A 23215-nucleotide genomic window follows, 5' to 3' on the forward strand; every position below is an offset into this window, starting at 1 on the left:
GAGAAGAACCTTATCATTCAACCTTGCTCTAGGGTTTGATTGTTTCTTAGATCTTTCTGATTGTATAAGTAGACTGATTTGTTCCTGATAGCTCCCTGTTGTTAAGGGTATGCCAAGACCTGTTAATGTTCTGAAAGGAGGGATCACAAACAATGCGTAGTTTCTGGGTATGTAAGCCAGATCCTTAGCCAGCAGCTTTTAAGGTATGCAGATATGTACTCTTGCGGTTCTATAGTTGTAAACCCTATTTAATTCCAGGGAGGTGTCTCCTGGGCCACAGTTATAAAAATCATGGATTTAGGCATATGGAGAGGCTCCATTCTAGGAGTTTCAGTGAGCTGTGTTGAGGCCAAAAGAAGGCACTAATATGGTGTCTCCTTGCCCACATCCCCTTGAATCACCTCTGTAGCCTCTGGATGTATGGGAAACCTGAAGTAGGCCTCTCAGGCTGAAGCTCCAGGGCCATAAAAAAAGGCTTTTTCTCTTATGACAATCTGGGTCGAGTTTCAGTCTCCAGTTTGTGCAGTGCCCTGGGGCTGGTAGCCTGCCAAAGAATGTCTCCGATTATTTCAGACTCCTGAGGCACAGAAACATAATCTCCCCTGGCCACCAGACACAGACACCTAAGGGCCATCCTGTGTGGGTTGCTCATGCCTGCTGGCTGTGGTAGAATGACCAGGGCTGCAGTGGCTAGGAGCAGGGTGCTCCCACTGGAGCTAGCAGGCCTGAGAATTGGGTGGAAAGTGTGCTTGTCAATGCTGGCACCAACAAGGCACAGGGAGGATGCACAACTGGTGACTGTCAGCCCCTTCATCTTCGGAGAAAGTCCCAACAGGTCCCTGCCTCTCTAGCACATACTTTGGGATTAGTAAATGCATCACCTTTGAAGACAGTCTCTGTGCCTTTTGAACTATTGATTTTTACACTGGCTCCTGGCTTGAGTGAGTCTGTGCACAAGCCCTTTAAGTTTTCCATTTCCTATGGCTTGGTGGTTCTTCTGGAAATAAGCCCCATTGGATTTCAGGGCCAGATGCTTTGGGGTCTTCTGTTTCCACTGTAGGTCCCAAGGGCTGGGGTGTCTGATGTGGGGGACAGACCCTGTGCTCCTCTAGGACAGTTTCCATATTATGGGATCCTTCCCTGTTGTCGGTCACCATGCCTGGGGTTTCTTATAAGACTGCATCTCCACCTCTCCTACCTGTCTGGATGTGACCCTTCTGTTCTTTAGTAATGAGGCACTGCTCCACTAGACTTCAGGTCCTTTCCAGAGGGAATTTTTGCATATGTAGTTTTAGATTTATTGTGTTCCTGGGAAGAGGTGAGCTCAGAATCTTTGTACATTGCTATCTTGAACCCTTCTCTTAATTCCTTTTAAATAATAACTCCTTAGGGATAATACACACCAGATAATATTCAGATACAAATATTTTTCAACTAAATGCTGGGTGGTAAAATCTACAGGGACCATGACTGGGAGCCAGAAAACCACACCCAGTGCCCAGCTCTACCATTTTATATGCTATGTGGTATCTTGGACAAGTCGGTTTATCTGAGCCTTAATTTTTTTATATGTAATGTAAAACAGTTGTACACACTTACTTCTAAGGGCTATGGTATATATACCTATAATCATCATACTTTTATAAACTATTTGGGTGTATGCATCTTTCTTGTACTTCTGTTTTACTTTCTACCACCTTGTGATCAAGAACATTGTAGAGGTAGAGGGAAGGACTCAAGCAACAATTACAAATCTTCCCATCTTACTTGACAAAATAGGATACCCCAGCCAGCTAATTTATTCTTAAGGGAAAGATTTACTGATTTATCCAATGACAGTGGTAGTATTGCTTTTCATTTGCCATCTTTCTTTAAATGGTACCAGGCTCTTGGTAGTCAGATACTGTGCTTGGGTCAGATTACCTCAATATTTGTGTTTAATAAGCATTCTAAAACACATCCATACCAACACTGAGCTCCATTATATGTTTTCTCTCTCTCTCTCTCTCTCTCTCTTTCTTTCTTTCTTTTTTTTTTTTAACTTTTGGTAAGTCTTCTTTACATAAAGAAATATATTAGTAGCAGAAGGAGATTTTTGCTCTGTTTCAGAAATCCATCTTTGACTAACCCTTAAGGTCTATTAAAAATATACCCATAAATGACAATGACAGGATTTTTCTGCACCCCTGAATCACCAGTCTGGGATAATACTGCCACAGTTGCCTGGGCTTCTTGCAGACAGAGAGTATGCATATGTGTGAAAAACATGGATTCCCACAAGTAGATTGATTCTCTCTTTCTCTACTATGCTCTCCCCAGCTCTCCTTTCTTTTTCCTTCTCGTCACTCATCTTCACTTTCCTCCCATTCCCCTCGTGTTCCCTTTTCCTTCATGCTTCCTTAGTTGGCAAGGGAGGTGGAGGCCGAGTGCAGGAGTTCTCCAAACCGTTCTGTGTTTTCCCCCTCAAGGCTTCCTCCAGAACTCCTCTCTGATTTCCCTGGCATTTTAGTATCCCAGTCACAGTAACTGTACTCAGTTGGGCCACTGCCTATTTCAGAACTTCCTTGGACCATTTTGATGCCCAAATCAAATAACGTTTCCTCTTCTACGGAAATCCAAAGTCACACAATTGCAGCAGCACCAAGTGTTGGGAGAAGTTTTTGTCCCTCACTTATATTTCTAAACTGTGTCCCTTGACAGTAAAATATTAAATTGTGTGTGTGTGTTTTTTTTTTTAATGCCCACTGCAGTCATTTATTCACCTTGGTTTTCTTTTCTTGCTGTCCCTTGAGCCTTGGGATGCCCTCTCTAGAAAGTTCAACAACTTTTTCTCCAATGCCCTTTTGAAGAAAGGAAGAAATGGGAAGAAAAGAAACTCACGAATATTTTCCTTGTGCAGATTTTAGAAAGCTGGACTTAAACCAGAGAAAGAGGCTAATCTAGTGTCCAACATGAATGGCAGTAGTAATCAGTTAAAGGTTTTGCATTAAACATATTTTTCCTTTTAAAGCGAAATATTTTCTAACTTTCAGTAACTTGAGGGTGCAAAATTTGCTAACGACAGGCAATCCCCTGATAAATACAAGGCTGTAAAATTAGAAGTAATTTGTTTATATGTGGGACAAAAATATTTTTCAGTTGTAACAGAAAATTATTTTTGAAAAAGAGGTGATACTGCTTAATGTTTGATCCAACATGACAATTTTCCTTCAAGATCCTTATGAAAGTTTCAGTGCCAGAATTTCACACATATATATTCAGAGATAAATGTTTTTAAAATGAAGAGCTTCCTTTAACAGAATCACAGCATCACTTAACTCAAATTAAGTACTGATAATATGCAAAAAGTAGTTTTTCAGTCTGTGTTCACCTCCAGACTGAAATATGAAATCGATATGTATTTTAATTTTTTTTTCCGAATGGGCGAATTTCTTTAGTTCGGTGAGCTAAATTTTAATCTGTCGGAGGCTTTGATGGTTCTATTATGAAACCTTGAAGAGACATAATAACAATGCTGATAGATTTTACATATGGCTTGATTAACATTGTTATAATATCGCTTTAAAAATGGGTCTGATGTTATATATTGCTCAGGCTCCAGTTAATAATAAACAGCCAGTCTGAGAGATTTCTTTGTGGCTTCTCAGAGAGCAGATTAATAATTTGGTTTTGCAGTTATATCTTCTCAAATACATTCTAAAATTATGTTTGAAGTCATTCATGGAAATACCCCTTTCTTAAAATGTTAAGAACGTCATTCTTTCCAGAAATGTGTATTTAATTGTACACTCTAAAAATACAGAGACACTTTGCTTTTGTTATTTTCAATAGAGGGGATTGTTTGGTAATTAGAGATTATTGTTAAAGAGGCAAATTATTTTGAAAATACACATTTATTGAGAGGAGATCTGGGAGTGTAAACTAGGCAGAGGGGTTACATGTACAATAGCGTAATACCAGTACAGCAGCCGTTTAGTAAATTGGTATATAAACAAGCATCTGTTGCAGGAATGTAAGAATGACATCATAAAGGATGTATGGAAAATTTTAATTGAAAAAGAATGATGCACAATTGCAGCATGACTTTAAGTCTAAATTGATTTTGCCAACAGAGTAAAAGTGGGATTCTTTTAAAACATTCCAATAATGTAAAGTATTTAAAATGTAATGTCCTGTTAATGTACCTAAAAATTAGACTCTAGGTCATCCAATAAGAGTCCTGCTTACAGTAATATGGCCTATGTAATATGCAATTATCTTGACAATAGTTTTATTTTTCAACAATTTTGTCATAAAACAGCAGTAAGATACAATGAATTTGATTCATTTTTTGTGTGTGAATCATTTAATAGGCCATTACATCTACTATATTAGACTCCATTCTCCTTTCAGAGCTTTTCATTATAAGGCTGTCTTTAATGGAAAGAAGTTTAACCTTCCCTCCCAGATAGATTGAACCCCATAACAGTGTAAACATTCTCATTATAAAATAAAATCCCCTTCCCCAAGGGCAGTGCTATAATTATGTTGTGGAGCATCGTATGAATGTTTCTCTTCAGAAATGCTGTCTCATTCTTGCTCTTAAGTTTTTATCATTTTCAATCAATAATATTTTAAATTATAGTTTAATAAAATGCATATGATCTAGTTAAAAAAATTTTTTTGAAGTTATCTTAATCAACTTGGAGAAGAAGTCATCAGTAAAATTGCTGTTGATTTATAAATAGGATAATTAGAGGCTTTCCTTCTAAGTACTGTTCACTGGCATTGTGGCTGTTTTTATTGCCTAGTCAAACCTCTTCATTCAATTTTAAAATTGCCTTTTGAATGAACTGCACTATGAGCTTGCCAAATAGTGTCACCGTTAATACTTTACCTCCTCTATTTCATTGTCCAGTCTGCAAATGCACAATAAATTGTTTGATAAGGGGGTCAATGAGGTTGTACTAGTTTTTAAGTGAATTATCACCAAACAGTTCAGATTATGTCACACGCTTATTGTTATGGGAGGGCTGTGTTTAAAAGATAGCAAGCAGCCCAGTGCTTCGGTTCATCCCACACTGTTCCCTCAAGAACATATCCTGAACAAAGCAAGACCCTGTGGTTCTTCAACAAATTGCCAATCTTTATATCAAGAGGAAAGAGACATGCCATCTTCAGATTTGTAAACTTCACCCCTCGTGAAGGGTTCACTGAAAGCGACAAAACCTACCAGCTTCCTCGTTTAGGCAGAGACAACCCAGTTTCTAGGAGAATGTGTTAGAACAAAGACTTCAGATGATTATTTCAAGATAATAATTTTGTAAAGATGCCAAAGGAAGTAAGTATTCATTGGAAGGCCTGAGGACCATATGTTGCTCCTATGAAAATGCACAGGCAATCAGTGTTCTCGGATACGTAGGTAGCGGTTCTAGGTCCCTAGGTGTATGCACTCATTGGGTGTATAGTGTGTCCGGTAGAGGCACTTTTTCCACACTCTGACTTGTAGATGCAACCGGTCACCTCTTCTCGGGGTGACTTCCATGAGAAGGAAGTCAGATTTTTCCTTTTTTTTTTTTTAATCGCCTGTCTTTCCGCTTATGCAGAAATGGGTGAGTGTTTTTGAGAAATGCAAAAGGCAAAAGTAAGAAACTTTGGGCTTGTTGCGTCTAAGAGCAAGTCTGTTTGTGTGTGTCTCTCCCTTTGTAACAGAAGGAATGTTTCTTATGTTTCTGTCTTCAGACAGTTGGCACACATTTCATCTCAGCAGCTGCTTTCTCTTAAAGTGCAGTAGAGTGTAGGACTGTAGTGACACCAGCATTAATACTTCACATTCTGCTATCATATGCTGTCACTGGGAAATATGGATCTAGGTTACATGTGTTTGCAGACTTTGTACTGCTGAATTATGAAAGCTGACTCTGTTGGAGGATTGTGTTGTATTCAGAGACTGTGAACTGAACAATAAATGAGTGCAGTGGGCTGTTGAGAAAGCTATACCGTGCTCTCCTTTTGGGGCCTAATGGAGCCCGAGCTTTAAAATTTGGAAGTGCCAAATTGTACTGGAGAGTCTCTTCAGATAAACATCTGAATAATTTGGTCAAAAAGCGTTTATATGTGCTAGCCTTGGCTGAACATTTTTTTGATTCTTTTTTTTAAATCAACAGTTGTGTGAATTGTTGCGCTTCAGATACATAAAACAATAAGGCACATTACAAAAGATCAGGGAAAAATATTTTCCCCTTCAGATAAAAATTTGCAAAGGAAATTGTTAAAATTGCTTATTGTGGTGGTAAAAATTTAAATCATGTTTTAGACTTTATTTATGTTTTAAGTAAAAGTACAATAGTCAGGACACAGCTAGTAAGATCACAGCCATTCTTTTTGCCTTTGCCTCTGAGCTACATCTGCGCACACATGCACACACGTGAGTGCAGATATATACATACATGTGTATTAATTTTTGAGATTATTAGTAAAGTTTGGTAAAAGTAATTGATTGCTGTTGATTTATAAACAGAATATTTAGAGGTCAGTGAGTTACAAAATACTATCATAATAACTCATAAATGAACACACGTGAGTAACATGAAAGGTGAAAACACGTGTATAGACCAGCAGCTAGAGGTATAGGCCACAGAGGAGACTTGATCCTGAGAGGCTACGTTTAATACTGGGAGTGGGATGGGGGGGTGGTATTTACTGGCTTTCCTTCCTTTGATGTCCTTTTAAATTTTACCAAAGGTTAATTTGGTTTGGCTCATTTTTAAGTTTATTTACGGACTAACTTTTGGACTTGACTTGAAATTTCAGGCACTGGGGCAGAAACCTTTTTTGACCTCTGCTATTTCCTTTGAAAACTACCTTGACAGTCGTCTCCTAGCCTAGAGCTACCCACTTATTTCCATTTTTGCTTTACCATGTACCAGTTCTAGGTAGCCCAAACTACTTCTGTTTAGAGAACAAAAGGTCTTAAGTTGTGAAAATGCAATTTTATGAAAATTTAGGGTTCTGAATCTTTGCATCATTATTTATATTACCTAGTTTTGCCGTTTGGGAGAAAACAAGCTTTCTATCTTCCTGGCAAGCTACTGATCACTGTTGATGACAGTGTTGTTCACTTACATGATGTCAAGGACGAATTCGGATTTGTTTTGAATTTTATTCTGTTTTTCTCTTACTTTTCCTAAGAGTCAGCGTCAAATGAGAGATACCCCGTGTCTTCAAATCATGTGAACAATTTGCCTTCTTCCTTCTCCTTTTGCCTGTTAGGTGAGCCAACTGGTTGCCGTGACAAAAAGAGGTGCTTACACTCGGACCCTGTACAAATGATTACGTCAGTAGCTTGGAAGGCTCCTGTTCTAACTGCCCTGTGGCCATTTGATGCCACACGTCCTGAGTGTGACCAGAGACGGGGCATTTGCTTGCGCCTATTCCTTGCAGAAGTTGAATCCTAAGTGGCCCTTTTAAACTTGCCTTCAGTGGGAGACTGCACCTCGGGCAAGCCCTCCTCTCTACGTTGAGAAGGCAAAGCCTAGGGGCTCGCTTTCTGCTGCTGCCATTTGTGTGGTTTCTGACGGTTGTGCATGTAGGGTGTTCCTTTGAACACCGCAACTATGGGACAGAGCGCTCTCCTAACATTTGGGCCCAAGGAGTGCTCTACAGTGCGTTCCAGGCCATGACGACTGTCCACCGGAGTTTCATTCTCTGTCTGCCTGGAATTGGTGTCACCTATGGAAACTTGAACGACGTATGTCAAAAAGGAGGGCTCTTGCTGAAAACAGTGCCGTCTGGGTTTCGGATCTAAAATGCCGCTGTTAGCTGAAACATAAAACACATGAACAGTTTTGGCAGTAGAATTAAACGTGTGAATGGGTCGAATGAAAGGTGAAAGCTGCACTTTTCTCTCTTAGTCACGGTTCTATGCAATTGGGGGCCATTAAATACCGTTTATGTGGTCCTACCACTACTTCTTTGTAAAGCGGCAGTGACCTCGGGTTTCCTTTGTGTTTCTCTTCTCTTCACCACAGCCGTCCTTATTGAAGAAGCAGGCCTTAAATAAAACTTCGGAGAGTGGCTTCCAAGATCAAAACACACGTAAGGAGCCAGTACTTGAGACCTTCACAAGAAACACTGGTTATCCCCGTGCTTGATTAGGGTAGAACGGCTTGGAGATAGAAGTATGTTTTCCAGTACGATCAGGGAGAGCCACGCTTTTAACTTGGGGGTGCATCGAACGACTTCTGGGTTAGCTATGCCGCATTCCCTTTTCCTATTTCCTCTGCATTTCTCCCAATATGTACACGTATTCAGACTGCCAGTATCACCAACATCTTTGGCTGGTGATTTAGCTTCGTGTAAATCGTATTATTTTTCAAAAGTTTCATGTAGAATGCTTCATGCTTGGGAGAATAAGATAGAATCGGCGAAAAAGCTCTAAATGGCAATTATCAATTATAATCAATAGGGTAAATTCGGTGTCTCTTCCATATTGCTTATCTCCTCAAAAGTTAATTGCACTTTTCAACCACAAATGTTGGCAAAACTTGAGCTTTTTACTCTTTGCAACATAGCATATGTCAAAAATATCTGTACTTCAAGGAGGAAACTAAGGCAGAAGTGATTGGATAATTTGGTGGTGTCAGAGAGAGTTAAACTTCCCCTTTATTGAGGTAATGATCATGGTTTATGATGGCTGGTTCTGTGCCCATCTATAGCCCCTGACACATTTTTGGAGAGCATTACTTCTACTCTCTGGATATGATTTAAAGTGCTTGCTGTAGTGAAAAGAACTCCAGGCTAGTGGTTGGAGTTGCTGCCCTGTTACTAACTAGCTGTGTGTGTGGTCAGGCCCGTCATTTCACCTTTCGCGACCTCAGTGTCTGCATCTGTAAAATGAAATCGTTGAACTAGATTTTATCTCAAGTCCTTCTAAGTTTAAAGATTCTGTCATTTTATATTTCTAATTAGAACTTTGGTTCTGTCACAGTTATGTAAGATTAAAAAAAACTCACGAATTCCAGAAGTTATTGTTTATCTTTAATCATCATCATCCCAAGCAGGAAAGCTAAAGTATTTTTCAGTTTGGGGAGGGGAAAGTGATTTTTAAAATGAGATTGGAAAGTGCTCTATGTTCTTCGGTTTGCATCGCTAGAACAAATAGAGGTTGGAATGTAGATTTAATAAAATCAGTCACAGGTTCATATGATTTTTGGCTTTTGCTTTTCCCTTACTCTTCAGGCAAATAGTTCTGTACATTATTGTGTAAAGTTGATTTTGTAACTTATCTGTCTAGATAAAATTAAAGGTAGAAGACCCCTCCTTCCCAGTCCTGCTCCTAAACTATTATAATCACATATGCCAGTATTTAAACATGTTCAACATTTTTATTGTTTATATTTACATTTGAAAAAGAGACTGTTATATTCCCTCAGGCTCATAGTTCTTTCATGATCATTTGGTCTTCAAGCAAATCAAAGAGGAGCAGGTTCTTTTAGTGCCCATGGGTATAGTCAAAAGTGGGTCTTGAACTAGGTGGCCAGGACCTGATTATTATTCCCAGCTCTACCACTAACGACCCATGTTAACTGAACAAAGTTTCAGCCAGTACAAAACTTCAGTCTTCTCATTAAGAGAATGGGGATGATATCCCCTCTCCTCACAGGGCACAATGCCTTACATAGTCCAAGTATTTAATAAATGTGTGCTTATCTCAACTGAATGGGGAGGTATGCAAGTTTGGTCCCAAGTTCTGCTTTTTCTTCCTGTTTCTGCAGGGCTGCATCTCCATGGTTGAGGGTTAGGGGATAGGATTTAAGGTAATATAATTCTTTAGCAGTCCTCTCTGGGTTAGCTTGAATCTTCGTTCAGTTGAGGTGGCAGCTTTTGTATCTCTCCTTAGCAAGACAAACATTTGTTCAAACATAATGCTCTCCGAAGTTGAGCTGGTTTCATTGGAGTAGGAACAGCAAGCCTACCCAGTTGCTTTCTCCTGCCCACTTTTACCGTCATACCTTTCTGTGAACCCCCACAAAGGGCTGCCCAGAATTTCCTGGGCTCTTGTAAACAGAGTTTAAAAATCTGCCATCCATCTATAATTAGGCACTGAAACCATTTCTTCAGAAAGACATACTTTTTAGAAAGGCTCCCTTGACGTTGGGCTAGAACATGCTTTCAGTGTACCACCTTTCTATTACAGAAGAGTAGAAAAGATTATTTGCTGAAGCTGTGTTAATCGGCATGTTAGTTATAATTACCAGAGAATTCCATTTATAGAGATAATCCTTTTCTTCATTCTTAAAGGTTAGAGTCCAGAATTCTACATTTTTATAGTGCATTTGAAGTATGTTGGGTCACCATACAGAACTGTCCATTTGGATTGGCTGTGTTGTTATCAAGTTGCAATTTCCAATTAGCTTAAAGAGATCAGATAATTTATGCATACAGTGTTGTTTGACGTTAATAAAGGTTATCCCTCTTGGAGGATCTCACCAAGGGAAATCAGATTTAATGGCTACTTATTTGAGTCTAGGCAAAGGTGGAGAAATGTGGCCACAGAGCAAAACTTGTAATGTTATAAAATCCTATGTGTTTGTGTCAGGATGTTGCAACTAATTATTAAGCTCCCTAGAAAAGTCAGGATTTTTGGCATGCCATCCTCTCCCCCAAGAAGGCAAGAGGACATAATGCACAGTCCTAAGTGCCTCATCAATAATTGTTTTTATTAACCACCAAAGGTAGTATCTGTAGGACTAATAGAAGTAAAATTTGTGGTCACTAAATTTAAGAGTCTTTTAAACTTTAAAAAACTCTGAGTCTTTTAAACTCTAAAGAAGTTGTTTTTGTTTTGTTCCCCACTCCCCCACAACCCCCATCCCCGGACAAAAAAGCATTGTTGTTAAGCCAGACAGAGGCCCTAAACCTGTTATGGGCATGATAATGACTGTCCCAAAAGAGACCTGATATTTAGAAATTAGGTCCCATTATCTTTGATGTCTGATCTCATGTCATGGCTTACTAACAGGTTTTGGAGGACAGGCCATCTTCTTGGGGCTATGGAATAACAGGTCCTGTTTGGCTTCTGCAGCCTTGCTTGGAACTGCCTTGCCTGGTGCAGAGCTGTGTTCTGCCTGGCAGCTGGTATCAAAAAGTTGAGTGACCTTGAACAAGTCAAGTCACTTAAACTCCAAGTCTCTGTAGATGAGAAGGTGGATGAAGTGATCACATTCAGTTTTAAAATTCTGTGCATTTTTACGGTAGTATAAATAACTGAGAATATGTGTGCTCTCTTTTGAGTTATTTTGGTGAGAAAGTAGGATTGTTTTTACACAGATGCACACCTCTACACGCATACTGACATCCTTTATGTGGGGGTGTGCTACAGTGAGACCAAAGGATTAGTGCAGCAGGTGATAAGGAAAATGCAAACTATACCCCTTTTTCTTCTTGTTCTGGATATCAGATCCTTAGTTTTTTTTTCTACATAAAACTGATCAAGCACACAGCAGAGTAAATACTAAGTCTCATTCTTGTTCATCCATAGCTTGAACTTGGATTGGCGTTGTTCCCTTTCTGATCCAGAGTTTTTAGATGCATGGCATTTCATGTGAGCAAAGAAATAAACAGACTAAAAAGGTTGTAGAAAATTGTAGATTTAGTAGAATCCCTGAGATGATTTACTTTAGGGCTGGGTTTAGAATGGCAAACAGATGCAAGAGCTTTTCCTGGCCTTTGTTTTCGGAGTTGGCTGTGCCCTGGCTGGAGGGAGGGAGACCTAGATTCTCTCTGTACTCCCCCACCCTCTCGCCTCAACTTTTTTGTGAACTCCTAGGATTCTTTTTCAGACTTAGGATATGTCTTGAAAAGATTTGTTTGATTTGAAGAAAGTGTGTCCAGAGAATGATGCCACATTATCTTGTATTATTCATTTTATTAACTTTTCACTGTCCAAGGCAGGAGGACAGAGTACTGAATCTGGCATAGCCAACAGTTAACCTCCCAGAAATTTGGAGAAAATGTTCGGCCTTTCATCCCCCCTAGATGGCTATTAGGATGAAGGCTTTTTCTGGGAGGAGGTCCAAAATCATCTCCGATGTGTAGGTTTTGGAGATTATTCAAAAGGGCTGCTCCACGGAATGTGAGATATTCCCAAGGTCAAATCAGTTTATTTAGGCAGAATTATCTGTAAACTACATGAAAAGGAAAGAGAGAATCCATTTCTATAAACTTTAACCTTTTCTGAAGACATGTGCCCAATCTAAAAAAGGTTTGTAGTTGTGAAATAGAAAATCCTGTAAGTGTTAGCATAATGTGGATTAATTTTAAATAATTAATTCATAATATACATAATAAAGAAAACAAGTTTCTTTCTTAAAAATTAGCAATTTATTGAGAGTGTGTGTGTGTGTGTGTGTGTGTGTGTATTCCCCCAACATTGATAGCTCTTCAAGTGGCAGAATAAATGTTCCCAGGCTCATATTCCACAAGAATGAGAAAAAAATACTTTATTTAAGTAAGTTTCTTTTTAATGCAGTAAATTTAATGTTCTTTTAGAAAGAGTTTTGTTTGTTTAATTGTAGATTTTTTTATCTGTTTTCCCATACCTGCCATTAGATAAAACCAGAGAGCTTTAAACTAAGGACTTTCACAAAGTCCTGTAAATAACAACCCTCTCTTCTCATTTAAAGCCAGCAGGACATCCCATCATGACTACCTCTTAATTAGATGATATTTTGATCTGTGTTCCTATTCATTAATGCTTTGTTTTCTAGTGTCATGTCAGGGTACTATTTACCCACTAATACAATTTTGTGGCATATTCCTAGGAGAGCTGGACCAGAGGAGATTCTATTTGGCTGAGGCTTCCCACTATATTGGTTGACATAATTTACAGATTATTATGTGAGTGAAATTTCATAATGCTGGAAAATCCTTAATTTTAAGAAGTAGAGAATTTTTAAGAGAAGCCTATTAAATACTTAATAGGAAAAAAAAAAAAAGACCAACTTTAATACACTGACCATCTAACTTCCAAACCATTTTGACTGTATCTCCTGTCGCTGAGATGGTCCATTGTCTTAACGCTGCACTCACTGCTGCCGCTTCTGCAGTTCTGTGCTTGCTTTTTTTTTCTAATATTTAATGCACCACATTTTATGTTCCTCCTTTTATTTCATTTTATGTTGTATTGCGTTATGTGTTTCACTGTAGGATCTAAATTGGGGAAGGGAATCCTGCTTTGTCCTTGCACTATAATGAAGATAGAGTTTGTTAATATAAATGTAAACTGCTGTCTTAGGTGCATCATCACATGAAGACTGTTTCATAATTGAATATGTTGGTACTAGATACATTTAGAAAATTACAGTCCCTAAACACCTACTCAGAGAGAGAGATGAACTTAATGGTTTGTTGTATACAGTTTCATTTTAAAATATTTTAGAAGGATGATTTGTAAGAATATGTACAATGCAAAGTAATGATGGTAACAGTGGAACCGTTAAAGGGAAATATATACAGCAATTACATTCAACATTTATTTGGATCTTTGTTCTTCGAAAGTTAGATATTTTGGAGGATTTCAAAATATGGGTGTAAAATTAGATCAGATTGAGAGCGAGAGAAATAAGTTTCCAGAAGCATGTTACGGGCACATTACCTACTTTAGTAAACATAACTATAAAGTGTATTGCTTTTTATTAAATTATCTGCCTTCACAGAGCAATAATACTTTTAAATGTATATCGAGTGTTAAAAATGATGGGAGGACTGCAATTTGAAATACACTTTCCTCATTTTTCTAAGTGAAATGGGGGCAGTGTACATGAAGACATCTTCAGTTAACAATGCAAAAGATTATTTTAAATAATGCAGTTTGAAAAATAGATGTCCAGTAGGAAATGTGTGCAGCATGCTGACGGTTAATGCTGCATGGCTCAAGTTCTTATTTGTTAATATCTAAATGTTTCATGTTGACAGAAATATTTTAGAAGCATGAAATATTTGGAGCAAAAAGGTACTATACTCAATGATTTTATAATCACTTCAAAATTTATATGTGTGGGGGTATAGCTCAGTGGTAGAGCATTTGACTGCAAAATTTATATGTGAGCAACTCTGGCTTTTCAGACTTCAAAAAAGGAAATCATTCACATTTGCATAAAAATAGTGTGTCAACATGTTATTATTATTATTATTTTCAAGTAAGCTCTATACCCAGTGGCGGGGCTTGAACTCACGGCTCTGGGAACAAGGGTCGTGTGCTCTACTGACCGAGCCTGCCAGGTGCCCCAAACCTGTTATTCTTAACGTTTCTCAAACAGAAATGTACCTCATGATAGTTCACAGGTATTTCATCAAGAACGGAGCTTTGAGATTATTTTTGTTTTCCAAGATAATACATAATGTGACTGTGATTTCAGGTCACACAATTTCTTGTTCAAAGAATGACTCTGTTCTTCATCTTTGCAAGCTACCCGCTTCAGGAAACAGAGTTGGGTTTGAGAATGAAGGAGGTACTGCTTAGAAGATAGGGGCAGGATACCCTTTCAACGCAAAACAAAAACAAAAACAAAAAAGAAACATTACATTGACCACGAATTTATGAAACAAAGACCCACCAAAGTTAAGCATTTGCCCTTTTTAGAGCAATGCTTCTGGAGCCAGTTCTTCGGGAAACTTAAGTGTGGTCCGTGCTATCTAGATAATAGCCTGAGAAGGGAAGGAGGGAAGAGTCTGCTGTAAGGATGTGTCGTGCATCTCTGTAGTTAACCTAAGATGGTCACTGGGATCTTAGCTGTACTTGCCATATTTAAAACTTGTGAAAAACAGGGGTTAAAAAGGCTGAATATCTTTGTACCTTAATGAGAGAACGATTGCTGTAATAGTATCCAAGATAAACCAGTATATTAGGAACACTAAATGATAAAGGGCGATAATATGCCATTCTTGAGACTTCTTGGCTCTTACCTAACACATCAGAAAGTGATTGTTGAATTTTAAATAGCCATACAAATGGATGACATAGAAATTTAACTTTGCTTTGACCTTATTCTAATTCACAAGATGACTGCAAAATGACTTTGTTGCATCTGAATGTATGCTGGATGCTAAATCACTCCAGAGTATAAAATCTTTGTTTTGGCATAATGTTGATGCATAAACATTTGTACCCCATACTAACCCTATAAACATCACAATCCATCAGTACAATTACAAAAAAGATTGTTTGTTTTCACACTTAAAGCAGACATGAAATAGAGTGTCCTTAACTTAATCACCACCTTGATTTACCACATTTGCATATATTTGCATATTAATTGGACTACAGATTAAAATTGGTTTTGTAATTTTAATTAAGTGTCCACAAAGGTAAATGATTAGAACTGTTTAAAATACATTCTGACATAAATAGCAGTAAAAGCTTTTGTGATGATGTTTTTGTGGAATTACATTCAGAAAGTGGCCTTTTTATGATAGTAATTTTAATCTTAAATAGAATTATACAGTCAAACAGAACTGTGGATTCATAATCATTTTTTTCAAGATTCATTTAATATTTTGCTGATTTGCAGCACTTGATGAAAATGTACTGTAGGTTTAGCTGATTGCAAAATTAGGCCTCCAGAGCTGATAAACTGAGGGTTTAAACCCGCAGTCTTTAGATGCCTGTCATATGTGCTTGAAATGTATATCTCATTCTCTGTGTGTGCATGTGTGTGTGTTTTAATGGAATCAACCCATATAACCTTTTTAATGATATACCCTTTAAAAAGAGAATCACCTTAAGGGACCATCATATTCCCAGTTTAAATTAGGGAACATATAAAATGTTTAAAGGTCTCTTTGGCATATTATTCTGGTACCCAGAAGAACCATCTTGGTGTTGACATAGGCCAAAATGCGCCGCCTTAATAACAGGTCATCCTCCCCTGTGCATCCCCATGGGGATGGTACTCACAGCATGAACAAGATAATTGTTAGGAAAATGCACTTTTTTTTTTCTCTTGAAACCCAGGATACTTAACGTGTGGCATGTGCTTTCTGTTATACCAGACAGAAAATTGGTTTTACCAGAAGGTTACTGGATGCCTAGCACCCCCTTCTTCCAGCTGGCATTTTCCTGTTTGGATCATTTTAAATGTTGGATCCTGAAACCCTCCCCACTCCCAGCTGCCACCTTCTTCCCTGGCGGTACCCTAGACTCGGCTCCCTAATGCTTCCTTGCACCCAGCTGCCTCTCTGCCTGGCTGCTGGCTATTTAGAATGTGATGGGGAAAATAAGCCTTTCCCTACTAGTCACCCTGAACAACTTGTAATTGGATTTTTTGTAATATGATGTCCCTCTGTTTGCAAAAAAAATCTGACAAATTTGTTTTCCTTTCTAAATACTGAATACTCGTGTGTGTCTGCCTGTGCGTGTGTGGGTGTGTGTGCACACACACACCCACACACACACACAACTCCTTATAGGCTTATGGGGAACAAACCAGTTAGACTTTTGACTCTGCTAAATCAGAAGAGGAGAGAAGATTTCTTCGAAATAGACCATTGCATATTAATTTTTAAGAGTCAATTTTTAAAGCCTTTTATCCTGACATATTACAAAGAGCAAAAGCTTGGGAATGGGCCAGGCCAGGCCTACTTTCAAATCCCAGTCCTTCTATTTCCCAAGTGTGCCATTTGGGCAAATTATAGTATCTCTATGTAACCTCAGTTTCTTCTTATGTTGAATGAGGATTTAAAAAACTTCCTTCATTAGGTTATGAGATTAAAGTAAAATGGTGAATGTGAAAGCATCCAGCCAAGGTGGTAGCATTGTAGTAGGTGCAAGTGGCTAAATTCAGAGTATAATTTCGAAGGTAGAATACACCAGATTTCCTAATGAATTGGTTGTGAGGTCTGAGAAAAGAGGGTGAATCCAAAATGTTTGGCTTGAGCCAGTTAGGCCTCCCCTAAATTGAAGGATAGGAAACTATGGCAGAAACAGATCTGGAGGGAAAAATCAAGTCTTAGATTCAGATATGTTGAGTTGGAGGTATTTTTCAGATATAGAGAAGGCAGCTTACTTCAATTGGAAATTACTTTGCATAATAAAATCTTAACAGGTGTTGTATGTGTGTGTACATGTGTGATCACATCTTATGCAAACTATGCTTTTGGAAAAGGATAGATAGATTCAGAATTCTCAATTACATTTCAGCACCATTTTGAAATTGTCTATATTTAATGTTTTATTATTGACATTCCTTCAAAGATTTGTAGAAAAGAGATTTAGGTGTATTTTTCTAATTATTATTCTCAGTGTTTCTGGTTCTGCTCTTAGGTTTGTTTCACTAGTTGAAACAAAGTTTTTATGTGAAAGTTTTATAGGGCAATATGATATCCCAATATATGATCCAGAAAGTACAGTAAAAAGCAGAAAGGAAGTACCAAACACTTCCCATAGCTTTATTATTTCAAAGATCCTGAATGAAATGCTCACCAAAAAAGAAAGAGAGAGAGCATGTAAGGACAAAGAGTAAAAAATGAACGAAAGGAAAAGAGAAAGATCCTTGAAAGGAGTTTATAAGAATCACAGCATACCGAAAATAGTTTCAGCTTCAAGACTAGCATTACTTGGTGCCCTTCCCTGAACTTGACCTCCCTGAACTTTAAACTTGAGAAAGTTTGTCTTCTCTGCTCCCCATTCGCATCACCATCATCTTCTCAGCTTTGCTTACCTCTGGTTCTTTGTATCTATCAATCCCTACCCTTTGCAACATGTCTCCTTTCTGGAACACTCTTCAATATTCACAGTATATATTACAATTTATAAAGACTATGAGAAGTCTTGCAAAAAAGAAACTAGTTTTATTTTCTTTTACTCAGTGTATTAGTCACGGTACTGGCAAGAAACATGTGGCACACCTAAACTTGTAACTTGAGGAAACTTTAATAGGAGGACTTTTTATAAAGTCATGGGCAGAGTTTAAGGAAGGCTTTGAGGTGTTGTGCAGTATTCTGGATCTGGTAACAATGCTATCATCCCTGGACCTGAAAAGGCAAATGGAAGGAGTAATTACTAGAACCTGAAGAGGCTCAACAATCTATGCCCTTCTAAAGCCAACTGAATGCAACCTATTAGAGAAGGAGAAGAGCAAATATCTCAAAGTCTCTTGTCTGTTTCTCCATTTGGCTGAAACCAACCAGGACCAGAGGCCTAGGGAAGCTTTAAGGCAGCCCCTTTGGTTCCCCTTGCAGGGGCACAGAGCAAGGTCAAGACAGGTAGAGAGTGAATCTAGAGGGCCACCTTCAAGATAATCCATTGTACTTCAGGCTTTCCAAATGTTTTTCCCAATAAAGCTCTCTTTTGGTTTATTTGTATGCTTGTTTTGTTTTGATTGGAGTCGATTTGACACCTAAGAACTATGTCCAGGGGTATTAGCTGTTTTGTTCAGTACAATTTAGAATATTGATCTGAGCAGTGGTCCTAAAATGGGGGCCACTGTACTTGCCTAGCAGAGCAATTTTGCTTTTTAAAAATTAAGCCTGAGTATCTTTGGCTGGGATATCAGCCCCCCAACTTTGACATTAACCCACCACTTTCTGTTATGTTCATGCATTAAGGCAGCACATTTATGTTATTTCCTGGACCTAAAGTCATTTGAGCTGTTGGCACTTACCCTGGATTCTGCCCCCCTCCCTCCTTCTTAATTCCTCATGAAAATGTACCTGTTCCAGGGTGCCTGGGTGGCTCAGTGGGTTAGGCCTCTGCCTTTGGCTCAGATCATGATCTCAGGTTCCTGGAATCAAGTCCCGCATCAGGCTCTCTGCTCAGCAGGGAGCCTGCTCCCCCCCCACCTGCCTCTCTGCCTACTTGTGATCTCTCTCTGTCAAATAAATAAATAAAATATTAAAAAAAAATAATAAAGTACCTGTTCTGGGTTCTATTTTCAATGGACCCAGTTTTCCTTAGAGAATCTAATAAATCTATGTTATTATAAAAGTGATTCTTGAAGGCTTAGTGTGTCGTTTTCCTTGGGTAACACATTTGAATTTCAAAAGCAACTTTATGGAGATCCTGCTACAATGCCCTCCCCACAAATTTCAAAATAATATGACTTTTTTTCTTTTGCTTCACAAAATGCACAAAATACATGGTGTTCTACATGTAAAGTTGGCCCTAATCATTTCTATTTGGCTGTTACTGTGCCTGTCTCCTACCTCTATATTGCTAAATAAAGAGAGTATGTGCATTTTCCTGGAGAACAACACACTTTGAATTCTCCTCAAATGCAGGTTCCCATGGATAACTAGCTGGAGGAGAAAGAGAAATGGCAGGCTGAGCTCACAGGTAAAATCCCATTGTAGGGACCTCCAGGAGACAGTACACAAGATTGTCTTATAATATTCAAATATTATTCTAGAGAGTAGTGTTCTAAGTAAGTTTAAGATACCATAATAATTCAGAAGAAGTGTTCTTTCTATCCAGATTGAACATAATCAGTCTGCTTTTAATGTACCAACCACAGCCCCTGTACTTTTAGAATGTGGGCACCACAGAATGAATGAAATCTCATGTTCTTCCTTATCTTTTGCCAGAATCAGCTACATCAACTGCTTTTATTCTTTTATTCTTTATTCTATAAAATGCCTCTGTTTTTATTTTCTTCTGCTCCTTGTTCACTGTGGCTTTGGAATTAGGTTTCCTCCTTGACAAGTCAGTATTTTTGTATATAGCTTCAGTGAAGTATCAGGTGCTGATTTTCCCTTTTTTATTTATGCATGAAGACTGAAAAAGGGACTCTTTTACTGAATGAGTAATGAAAAATTATTTTTATAATAAGGTCAACAAAGCATTATTACTGTAGGTCATTGGCCAGGACTCAGAAACGTTTTAATTATAGTATATTTCCTACAACAATAATGACATTTGGCCTGTGTTAAATTTCCCATTAGCTTCTCTGCCTGATTTTCATTAGGGGCACCCTGAATTCAGGGCTTAGATGTTAATTTTCATAGAACTTGAATGTTTTATTCACATTACTGAGGTACATTGGTCCTCTTCATAGAAGTTTTGTTGTCAGGAAATGGTGAAATTCAAGAAAGTTTTCAAAAGTATGGAAATAGTTTCAACTCCTCAAGAGCTATCAGACATTTTTCTTTGTGTTTTATTTTGTGGCTTAGCCTCTTGAACATCAGCTACTAATCAAAGTTTCTTAGATTTTGAGAGGTTTTTTGAAATAAAAGTAAGCTGCTCTGAGATATTTTTAATACTCAAAAACAATATTTTAACTAATGTAGATTTTATGCTTACTCATTTCACATGTCAGAATTCCATTGATAAGATCCCAAGGAATTTTATCAACCCTTATTTCCTCTTGATAAATCAAGTTGGTGTTTAAGTAATAGAGGCATTTGGTACTCCGTGTTTTTAAAAACACAACGACCATGAAGAAAAATACCAAAGATCTCTGGTGGCAGAAAGTTGCAAGTGACAGAAACCCAATTTCAACTAGTTCAATCATATTTCTTAAGGGGGTGGTAATTTACTTGATCAGATTTCTGAGTTACAGAGGGTTTTTCCTGAGGTCATTCAGGGCTGGATGAATCGGCTAAGGCACTGCCGTCAGAGTTATGTCTTTGCCCTTTTCCTTCAGATTGGCATGTTGCTTAAGATGGCCTCTGGTTGTTCCAGTCCTACCTACCCCCTGACAGCAAAGTATCCTACTAGAAAGAGAGCTGTTGACCAATATTCCTGCCTGGCAAAATATCCTCAAAATGCCTCTAATGGGCTGAAATAACATCCTGGAACCAATTCTAGCACCCAGGGCTGTATGGGTACTTATTTGACTTCATGTAACCTTTCAGAGAGCCCCTTCCCCACCCTGGGGGAGAGGTTGCAGGAACTGGTTCTGGTCAAGGAGTTGGCTATTACTGTACCACTTGGAATGAATTTCTTATAAGAGAGAGAGATTCCGTTATTAAGAGTGGAACAATGAGCAAGTCACTTCTCTCTAACTCTAGGTTTTATAGAGAAATTGAGAAGCATAATTATTTCTACCTATCTCAGAACTCAAGAAATGTTACCTATTATTACATTGAAATGTTGTTGTAATTTTTAGATTGTTGTTATGATTCAAGGAGACAAATTAGAGAGCCCTCAGTAAAATAAAGGTTTTTTGCTGTATTTATGCAGAAGAAGGATGCTGTCAATAGAATATATTTCTGGAGGTGAAATGGATAATTAAGCATAGAAATAATACAATAACTGCTAACATTTTAAGCTTACCCTGTGCAAGTTCTGTTTTAAAAGAGTCGCATATATTAACTCTTATACATGTCGTATTTATTAGCCAGGTTCTAGAGTCAGATGACTTGGGTTTGCACCCCACAGCTTTCAGGTCATGGGACCCAGGGCAACTGTTTAACCTCTTTATGCCTCAGTGTCCCGATCTGTGGAACAAAAGCATTAGTAGTAGCTACGACTTATACTTTATAATGAGGCAAAGCCTATCAGCACCTGGGACATAAGTAGCACTCCAAGAATGCTAGCAGAGGAGGAGGTTTTTGTCATTTGTTCTTACCTTCATCATCACACATTATTATCTGCTAATAGAGTCAACCAAATGATTCAATGATAATTTACATTTAGGATTTAAGCATATAGCTTTACAGACTGGAAATTTTATTTATAAATGTATTTATATATGTGTATATATATGTGTATATATATATATATATATATATATATATATATATTTTAGGCCATCTAATTAGCAGGGCAATTCAAAGAAAATGCAGAAATCAAAGGAATTCATAGATTCCCAAAGTAGCTTTGCTCAGAAGGGAACCGCAGTAGTTATGTAGTCATTCAGATTTCTTACATTGATGAAAATCATATTGCCTAAAAATATGAATTATAAAAGAAGTGTAGAGTTTCTGGCACAAAATAAATACTTTGTTGTCTTGAACTCCTCAATTATAAAAATGAAATGCTGTGGTTTTAAAATATTTTGATCTTATTTTTCCAAATCACACAAGCATATAAATTTTAAATATTCATACTTAACAAGGGCACTGTATTCGGAACTACAGCTTCAAGGTTATCAAAAGAACAGTTCACTAAAATAATCTTACTATATGATGATGTGATTCTCTAAAATTATTTTTCAAGTGATTTACTTAAAGGTACTTCAAACCATTATTAAAATGAAAGAAGTCCTAATACTCATATTTTTAGAAAGAAATACGTTTTATGTTTATAAACATTTTGAGAGCTGTGAAATGGTAATTGTTAATTGTTTCTGTTTACATGCTTGGACATTAACAGTTATTTTGGAGTCAAACTCACAGTATTTTTGAAAGCTTAATTTTCAATAATTTTCCTTTCTTAAAAGACAAATCATACAGTTTCTCCATGCAGATATGTTCAGTTGAGAATGATGTAAAAATTATAGCCTAGCAAAATAGCTCCTGCCTAAAGAGATTACAGATTCTGGTTGTGGGGAAAGCCATGATTATGAGACTATCTCGATCTGATAACAGCTTCATCCTTTGGTTTGATTAAGATGCTTAGTTTAAGTCTTATACCTACGTAGTCTATATTTATACATTACATATATTCATTATACTCTAGGTTCTTTTGTTCGTTTGTTTTAAGTGGAGCAAAATCTTACAGAACAAAAAGTTGAGGAAATTATTTTCTACTACTTCTTGAAAGCAGATGAGATAAATCATAAAATGTAGATATTATTTCGAATAAATAAAAGATGTTGGGCACAGAATGGGCATTCCATTCTGGTGATAGAAACTAAAAATAGTTTAAAATAATTTTCAGTACTGTTGAGAGTTATAACGTAAAGAACATAGGGTCATAGGAAAAGCTTGAAGGAGAAGGAGTCATGGTGGTGGTGGGGGGGTGGCAGCCGGATTAAAAGATGATCCAGGTGAACCTCTCTGAGCAGAATACATGTCATCTAACACCTGAATGACAAGAAAGCAATGGGGGGAATAGCACTCCCAGCAGAAGAAATAAATGGGTGGATACATTCTAGGAATGTTCACAGGCCCAGGTCAGAAGGGGAGCGGTGTAGGAAACAGGTTGGTGAGGTAGGCATTGCCTTGTGATGAGTTTAGCGTCGTTCTAAGTTTACCGGGAAGCCATGGAGAGCTGAGTTAGAGGGAAGCACGATTTGATTAACTGGTAGACTAGATAGAAGACTGGCTGCAGTCCAGGCCGGAGATCGTCCCGATC

The 23215-nt window shown here is 37.8% G+C and overlaps 1 protein-coding gene across 8 annotated transcripts in view; it reads left to right on the plus strand.

The window, feature by feature from the left end:
* Positions 1 to 23215, plus strand: part of GTDC1 (glycosyltransferase like domain containing 1) — a 334720-nt gene that overhangs the window by 147006 nt on the left and 164499 nt on the right. The window contains exon 1 of one of the 8 annotated variants that reach the window (XM_044242543.1): positions 8009 to 8076. The exons of the other annotated variants lie outside the window; for them this stretch is intronic. The gene's annotated coding sequence lies outside the window, so the exon portion shown is untranslated. Of the gene's footprint in view, positions 1 to 8008; positions 8077 to 23215 lie in introns of those variants that run through there. 8 annotated transcript variants of the gene reach the window in all.

Source organism: Neovison vison, chromosome 3 (assembly GCF_020171115.1).
Source record: "Neovison vison isolate M4711 chromosome 3, ASM_NN_V1, whole genome shotgun sequence".
Lineage (NCBI taxonomy): Eukaryota > Metazoa > Chordata > Mammalia > Carnivora > Mustelidae > Neogale > Neogale vison.